Here is an 8,801-nt window from a genome sequence, read left to right on the forward strand (position 1 = left end):
CCTCTGGTACCTTTGTTGTTATGAGTATACTGTAGGGAATGTATCCAGAGCTCGGTCGTTAAACTTTCCCTTGGGTCCCCTCCTAATTGTGTTTGTGTAGTTGTTCCGAAAAGTCTCCCCAAACTGCAGATTCAATTCAGTTCATGTGAGCCAGGCGCGTGCACATCACCAGCCACATCCCACACCATGCCTCGGCATCAGACTTGAAAGGAAGCCGCTCCCCCGCCCCACTCCGCGCAATGCCAGAGCTAGTTTTTCTCGCTTTTTATTTGGTGTTCTTTGCGGCCCATGCTTCATTCCACCTACCACTTTACACTGACTTGTTCACTTTCCTCCCATTTCTATCACCTTCCCTCAGTCTCCTCCTTCATGTATTCCTCTTTGTCAATCTCCGTCTCCCATTCTTCATCTTCGATGCATCTTTTATTTTCTTACATGCTTTGGTGTACTTTCTCCTTTCTTCCCCTTCCTCCATATTTTCTACAACTTCATCACCTGTATTCTCATATCTTCTTTATTACTGCCTTCCTTATTTGATTTCCTCTTCTTCATTCAACCTTCCTTGTTCTCGCTCCGGTTTTCTCTTTCTTACCTCATTCCTCGTTCTTTCCAACATTGCCCCATCCTCTTCAGTCTCTTTCTCTGTGCTTCTGCTTTTCTCTGTCTCTACTTCTGCTCATTATTTCTTGTGTCCCCAATGTGCAGCTTTCCAGCTTTATTCCTTCCATTCTCTTCTTTCTATCCTGTTGATCTTTCCCCTCTACTCCTTCCACCCTGCATGCCTGCCTCAACTGCTTCCTTCGTTTTCGCGCTTTATTTCCGTAGTCTGTATTCTGTCAATCCACTTCTGTTCTCCTCCCTCATAACCCCCTCCTCCGTTTATCCCTCTCTTCGCCCCTCCTCCTTCTTCCTTATCATATTATTTTCTTCCTCCTCTCCTTTCCTTCCTAGTCTTTCCCGCTCTTTCTTGCTTCCTTTGTTCCTCCGTCCCTGTCTGTGTCCAGCCCCCTCTCCCTGGTACCTCAGACCTTTCCAGCTGCCTCCCGACCACCCTGACAGTCGGGAGCTGGTGCCTGTGGGTACAGAGTCTGGCTTGGCGTGATTTATGCCATTGGTATAACAGCAGACACACTGCAGTCCATCACTGCAGTCCCCCCCCCCGATTAAAATTCAGCTCCGGCCCGACTGCAGCACTCCACAAAAGGAATATTCTACATAATTTCCGAAAATGCTTGTTTATCTGGTTTAAAAAGTGACCTTGTGTGATGTAACTAGTGTTCATTTAAAGCGCTGCAATACCTTCCGATAGGGTTCGCGCTAAATAAAAGTGCAGAAAAAACACAAGACAAATCGAACGCTTTAAAGCAAGAAAGGAACACCTCGGTGGGTGAATCACCCAGCTGGTGTCACAAGGCCCCCATAGGCAGAGCGGATATTTCTTGCCATCCCCACCTCTGCTCATTATCCAGAGGCTACCAGGCCTTACAGTAACACCTCGTCACCCAGAATACCCTCGGCCCCCCTCTCCAATCTCACACCTCAGCAAAGAGCCTTTGATCAGCATTAAACAGGCAAGTGCTCCCCCCTGGGGCGCTACCTCCGGGCATAAAACACATTATACACCACCTTGAGTGTACCCGTTCTTTGAGGTAGACAGTACCATATAGGAGAGGTGCAAAATAAGTGTATAATCTTGTTGTAAGCCTTTATTACTGCAGGACATAATCAGGGTTTCTTTGCTACAACAGCTTGAATTATATACAACACTACATTGGGCGCTAAAAACTGAGAAAAAAAAATCACATTGGAATGTTTAGAACCCAAACTGCTCAAATTTCCTCAAAACGTAACCATGAACAAATCAATTTACACTGGAAGAATACTGACGCATTTGCTGTGCTTAATACAAGCTTTAGTTTAATAAAAAAACTAAACTTAAAACCGGTTTGCCCATAGGCAATTAAAACAGAAGTGGAATGCATGCAGGGTGAACGAACTGCTCAACTTTGCGGAAAATTGTTCTTAAAGTCCACCAATGCAGTGTGCTAAAGTGTTTGGTCTTTCAGGGCAGTTTCTCAACTACTTTTCATCAGTGGTTGTTAAGTCCCCAGAGTAATCATTTGGGTCAGCAGCATCATCCGCATCTGCACTTTCTGCCTCCACATTATCTGCTCCTCATTTTCATCGTTTTCACCATCAATGTCCTCCTTTTCGTTTTGGTCATTGTCTTCATCATTCGCATCAGTTGTTTCCTCAACTACCGATTCTCCCGTTTGTTCAACGATTTCAAAGGGATTCTCACCCTAAAAGTAAACACAAGTTTTAAACCATCTTTAGCAAAATTCTCAAGAACAAATGCACACCAACTATTACAAAAGTAACAGCAAAAGTCTTGTGTACAGTGCAAGTAAAGAAATCAGATTTCAGATCACAAAAAAGCAGAAAGAATATATTATTAGAAAAGGCATCTTACAACGGGGAGAACATATGCAGGACTTCTAAATTTTAGAGTATGTCCAGACAGACCATAGGATGGAAAAATCCATGCCAGGTCTATGAACGCCCATGAGCTCCGAGGAGTCCTTGTACAGAGGGGGCGATGACTGGAATATTGAGGGTGGGCATCACATTTCCAAGAAATTCATTTCCTGCGAAACTACAATTTTTTGGGTGAAACTCAGTACGGAAGAAGTGTTATTTGCAAAGCTGAGGAAGGAGTACACAGATCTGAACATTCAATATGCAGTGTGAGCCCTGGTGGCAGGAAGGGTGCAAGTGCATCCACAGCATTACAGGCTGCAAGCTAATTGTTGATAGTAACTAACTTATCCGTTTGCAGCATGTGTACCTGTTTAATTTAATTAATGATTTTATTTAATGTGTATAGCGCTTGAATCACCCCCAGGGGGGTATCTCAGCGCTTGGAAGCACAGCATAGGTCATGGGTACTCACAAACGTTCTCTCAGGGGCCAAATTTACACTGTGGTTTGTGCCTGAGGGCCGCACCAGTGGGGTCAGTGGGGTGTAGTGTAGTTCCTATATTCCCAATAGGCTCTGAGCATTGGAATAATATCTTCAATAGTATAGACGTAGGACAGAGGGTAACTAGGTCTTCTACGGACTATATTAGACTTAAATTTTGTGTGCCAGCTAGCTCAGAGTTCACTAGAAACTTTCTCGAATAGGCGAGGAGGATTTTAACCTCCCTGGATAGACAAGAAGGGATTTAGTTTCTGACAACCATAGAACATGACAACTTTGCTCTCCCTGATCAAGAGTACATCTCTAGAGTCGTGTGAAAACAAAAGACAGCTATTTTACTCAGTCAATACGTGCATTCTTAGTTTCACCAGATTGTAGAGAAAAAAAGAGACGGGCGTTTTCAATAAAAGGTGTTATTTATTGATCAGTCTCTTTTCTCATACAAGAGAAATGAATCGCTACAATTGCAATACTTAGGGTTAAGTAGAATGCATATAGTAAAAGCAGGATTATAAAATAATACTGTAAAAGCATTGATATGGTTTCTTAGCCATATGATACTTTAAAATGGATAAAAGATATACATACATATATACATTGACTAATCGTCAATGGTGCTTCTAACTACACCTACCCCGGTGTACCTGACCTAAGCCTAATACGTGGGAGGGAGTAAGTAAGTAGCAGTTTAAGTTAAGTTTGTTTTGCCAAGAATCTGACTCAAGAATTCTCTATACGGTTTTAGTCAGTTCAGTACTTGGGATTTAGAATGCTGGAGGGCTGGTATCTCTCTCTCAGGACTCGGTATCCCAGTCACCCACGAGGGCAAGCTGAAAACGCACCAGGACTTGACTGTTGGGTTGTTTAGGATACTTGTAGCAATGAGTACGCTCTCCCTTTTTATTTGTTCCTTGTAAGCCTGGAATTTTTTTTAGATAAATAAACGTTAATTTATACACATACTGCTAGTTCAACTACAATAACTTGGTTGGAACCTAGAAGAGAAGGCCTTCAATGTGGACAGAAACCCTTTAGAAACTACTCTGCCACCAGGGTGTGCCAGATAAGCGTTTAAAAAACACCAGGGACTCTTATTAGGGAATGACCCGCAATCTCGCTCCCTCCACAAGCAAGCAATCAAACCCCACCAAGCAGGCCGTGACCTGAAACCCTCAAGGGAAAAGAGCACAGCCAAGAGACAAGGCGAGCAGGACTCCAAGGCAGACTGCAAGGCAACGGGTTACACCGAGTCTGATTGAATGGTTTGAAAAACCTCTGGTAGATTTTCTGAAGACAAATAAAAAAACATTGTCATTTACAATGCAAATAGATCAAAGTCTCTCAAATGCGAGACCTTTGACGCACTCGTGCTTTAGCTGTAAACATCGTAAGATAAAGACAAGGAGGTGCAATTGCTTCAAAAGCAAAGCTATATAAAATAAGCATTTGCAATGCAATAGGTCTCGCAGCATTTAAGTTTGAGTTACTGGCATTGTAAAGGACAATGTTTTGCATAAATTCTTTTTTGGTGTCCGTGTGTGCATGGCAGTGGTGGTGTGTGTGTGCATGGCAGTGGTGGTGCAGAGATGCAAATCAAAGTATCATGAAACAGCAGCCTCTGAATTTAATGGAATGTCGGCAGATAACAGAACATAGCCAGAGATGAACTGCCAGCAGTGTTTGGTCCACCAGCCATGTTTAGAGGCAATGTATTCAGGTTTACTCAAGAGAAGTGCCTTGTAGCTCACACAACACACTTCGAGGTGGATTATGAAATGGAGAGGGAACTCATGTAATTATTTCAAAGAAGGGCAAACAAGCTCACATTGTCTGTTGTTGGCGATTAGAAAAGCGACCGCGTAAGAGAAACTTTGACAGGTGTTAATGAGAACTGTGGGAGAGTAGTGTGGGGCCTCATTGGGCAAATGATAAGACAAGTTCCTGGAACGTGAACCACAAATGTTTAAGATGAAGGGCAAGCTTTATAATGTGCTTTAATGTAAGCTGGGACTCAGAAGTCTGTGCTCTTTTCTGGACATGCCCTTTGAAGGACACAGATTGGTCAATGAGAGAGCCGAAGGATTTGGAAAAAAATGAAATAGGGAGAAGAGGCCATCCAATTCCAAAGACATGCCCTTCACATTGACAAAGCCTTTATTTTGAGATACCCATAATTAATATTATAACCACCACACTGCCCAATTATTTCAACTATCAAACCAATGCCAAGGTGTTGGCGATGTGAAGGTCTGTAATTGTTAATGACGTGATGGATTGCACTGACATTCATATAGAGCCACTCTCACACAGACAGAGCGCCCCACACAGACAGAGCGCCCCACACAGACAGAGCGCCCCACACAGACAGAGCGCCCCACACAGACAGAGCGCCCCACACAGACACAGCCGCGCACACAGACACAGCCACAGCCACACACACACACAGACACAGCCACACACACACACACACACAGACACAGCCACACACACAGACACAGCCACACACACACAGACACAGCCACACACACACAGACACAGCCACACACACACACACAGACACAGCCACATACACACAGAGACAGCCACACACACACAGACACAGCCACACACACACAGACACAGCCACACACACACAGACACAGCCACACACACACAGACACAGCCACACACACACAGACACAGCCACACACACACAGACACAGACACACACACAGCCACACACACACACACACAGCCACACACACACACACACAGCCACACACACACACAGCCACACACACACACAGCCACACACACACACAGCCACACACACACACAGCCACACACACACACAGCCACACACACACACAGCCACACACACACACAGCCACACACACACACAGCCACACACACACACAGCCACACACACACACAGCCACACACACACACAGCCACACACACACACAGCCACACACACACACAGCCACACACACACACACACAGCCACACACACACACAGCCACACACACAGCCACACACACAGCCACACACACACACACACACAGACACAGCCACACACACAGACACAGCCACACACACAGACACAGCCACAGCCACACACACAGACACAGCCACACACACAGACACAGCCACACACACAGACACAGCCACAGCCACACACAGACACAGCCACAGCCACACACAGACACAGCCACAGCCACACACAGACACAGCCACAGCCACACACAGACACAGCCACAGCCACACACAGACACAGCCACACACACAGACACAGCCACACACACAGACACAGCCACACACACAGACACAGCCACACACACAGACACAGCCACACACACAGACACAGCCACACACACAGACACAGCCACACACACAGACACAGCCACACACACAGACACAGCCACACACACATCTTCTCACCTGCACAATGGAAAGGACAAAAATGCACACAGGCTTCGATCAAACACCTTCCAGATTAACTGCCCAGAATGCAGCAGCACGCACAGCTTCAGACCCAGCACTTACCCACCAAATACACTTCCGCCACAGAAGCAGCACTGGCTGATGAGACTAGCCAGCCACCAGGGTAAAACCAGACAGAGCAGATGTTCTGAAGTGGCCGCTACCCACAAGACAAGGAGGCCACCAATTTCCAGGACATGGCTCACCAAGACTAACTATTAGTCAGTCAAAGCTCTAGCCTGTAGATGGGGCAATCCAAAAACCACTTGTAACCCAACCGTGTCCCCGTCCTCCCTCGCCCCAAAAGAATGTACAGTTAAATGAGATTGATAGGACACTTTGTTAGGCTGAAACAGGGCACATTAACTGTAATATCCAGACGCGGGTAGAAATCTAAGCTCGGAATCAGAAAGGGGGGCCCTGAACACTGCAGGGGGGCTGGGGAGTTCAGCAGTCAATTATACTCTGCCTTGAAAATAGTACTGTGCCAAAATGGCCTCTTACCCAGAGTGACTAGTACATGTCGCAACTCAGCGCCCATCACAGAGCCATTGGCTTCTTTGTCGAAGACCCTCAGCCCCTCCACAAAGTCATCGTAGGTACCCTAGTCCTTGTTCTTCGCAATTGTCTGCAGCATGGGCAAGAACTCGTCAAAGCCAATCATCTTGGTGTTAAGCTCTGGGAAAGAGAGAAGAGTTCAGAGGAGCAGTCACCGGCTGCAGCAGCGTGCCAGGCTGGCGAGTACACATTAACAGTGACAAACTTTAAACAATGTGATCGTCCAAGTTCCCCAAAACCCCCCTACCACCTCCAGTCAGGTTTTTGTCCCATCCCAGACTGCCAATGAATATTACTGATATGGTCCATCTATCAACTGTGAACGAGGCAGAGATCTCCAATTCAATGTGTGGCACAGGGTAAGAGCTGAGGGCAGAGGGGTAAGAGCTGAGGGGTAAGAGCTGAGGGCACAGGGGTAAGAGCTGAGGGCACAGGGGTAAGAGCTGAGGGCACAGGGGTAAGAGCTGAGGGCACAGGTGTAAGAGCTGAGGGCACAGGTGTAAGAGCTGAGGGCACAGGTGTAAGAGCTGAGGGCACAGGTGTAAGAGCTGAGGGCACAGGTGTAAGAGCTGAGGGCACAGGTGTAAGAGCTGAGGGCACAGGTAAGAGCTGAGGGCACAGGTAAGAGCTGAGGGCACAGGTAAGAGCTGAGGGCACAGGTAAGAGCTGATCTGCCACGATTGTCACATTTTATGTAATATCCTAAATCAGATACAAGCAACACGTTGCGTCCAAGTGAAAGGGGCCCATTAGACTCTAATGGAAGCCTAAGGTTTAGTAATAATAGCCAACTAGGATATAGTGAGCACTTCTGACTTGCCCCCTAGGTTCAATGCACCACAGACCTAATAAGCCCCTGGGTCTCATCGTAACAGACTTTGCACTCTGAAATACACCTTAAAATGTAGCTCCTTCAGATTCACCCAAGTTAATTTTCAACTGGGGGGTGCTCTGGTCCACGGATGAGTGGCGTGTGCTCAGATCCAGGGGTGAGTGGCGGGTGCTCTGGCCAGGGGTGCGTGGCGGGTGCTCTGGTTCAGGGGTGCGTGGCGGGTGCTCAGATCTAGGGGTGAGTGGGGGTACTCTGGTCCAGGGGTGAGTGGCGGGTGCTCAGGTCAAGGGCTGAGTGGCGGGTGCTCAGGTCCAGGGCTGAGTGGCGGGTGCTCAGGTCCAGGGCTGAGTGGCGGGTGCTCAGGTCCAGGGCTGAGTGGCGGGTGCTCAGGTCCAGGGCTGAGTGGCGGGTGCTCAGGTCCAGGGCTGAGTGGCGGGTGCTCAGGTCCAGGGCTGAGTGGCGGGTGCTCAGGTCCAGGGCTGAGTGGCGGGTGCTCAGGTCCAGGGCTGAGTGGCGGGTGCTCAGGTCCAGGGCTGAGTGGCGGGTGCTCAGGTCCAGGGCTGAGTGGCGGGTGCTCTGGTCCAGGGCTGAGTGGCGGGTGCTCAGGTCCAGGGCTGAGTGGCGGGTGCTCAGGTCCAGGGCTGAGTGGCGGGTGCTCAGGTCCAGGGCTGAGTGGCGGGTGCTCAGGTCCAGGGCTGAGTGGCGGGTGCTCAGGTCCAGGGCTGAGTGGCGGGTGCTCAGGTCCAGGGCTGAGTGGCGGGTGCTCAGGTCCAGGGCTGAGTGGCGGGTGCTCAGGTCCAGGGCTGAGTGGCGGGTGCTCAGGTCCAGGGCTGAGTGGCGGGTGCTCAGGTCCAGGGCTGAGTGGCGGGTGCTCAGGTCCAGGGCTGAGTGGCGGGTGCTCAGGTCCAGGGCTGAGTGGCGGGTGCTCAGGTCCAGGGCTGAGTGGCGGGTGCTCAGGTCCAGGGC

The 8,801-nt window shown here is 48.6% G+C and overlaps 2 long non-coding RNA genes across 4 annotated transcripts in view; one reads left to right on the forward strand and one right to left on the reverse strand.

Annotated features, from left to right (window-relative positions):
* The window catches only part of LOC144768016 (uncharacterized), a 463,846-nt gene that overhangs the window by 35,209 nt on the left and 419,836 nt on the right, over positions 1–8,801 (forward strand). The gene's annotated exons all lie outside the window — the stretch shown is intronic.
* The window catches only part of LOC144768011 (uncharacterized), a 13,836-nt gene continuing 6,715 nt past the window's right edge, over positions 1,681–8,801 (reverse strand). The window contains exons 3-4 of the long non-coding RNA XR_013598413.1: positions 6,950–7,123; positions 1,681–2,303 (exon numbers count right to left, since the gene is read on the reverse strand). This is a non-coding gene — a long non-coding RNA (uncharacterized LOC144768011). The remainder of the gene's footprint in view (positions 2,304–6,949; positions 7,124–8,801) is intronic.

This window comes from Lissotriton helveticus, chromosome 7 (genome assembly GCF_964261635.1).
Source record: "Lissotriton helveticus chromosome 7, aLisHel1.1, whole genome shotgun sequence".
Taxonomy (NCBI): domain Eukaryota; kingdom Metazoa; phylum Chordata; class Amphibia; order Caudata; family Salamandridae; genus Lissotriton; species Lissotriton helveticus.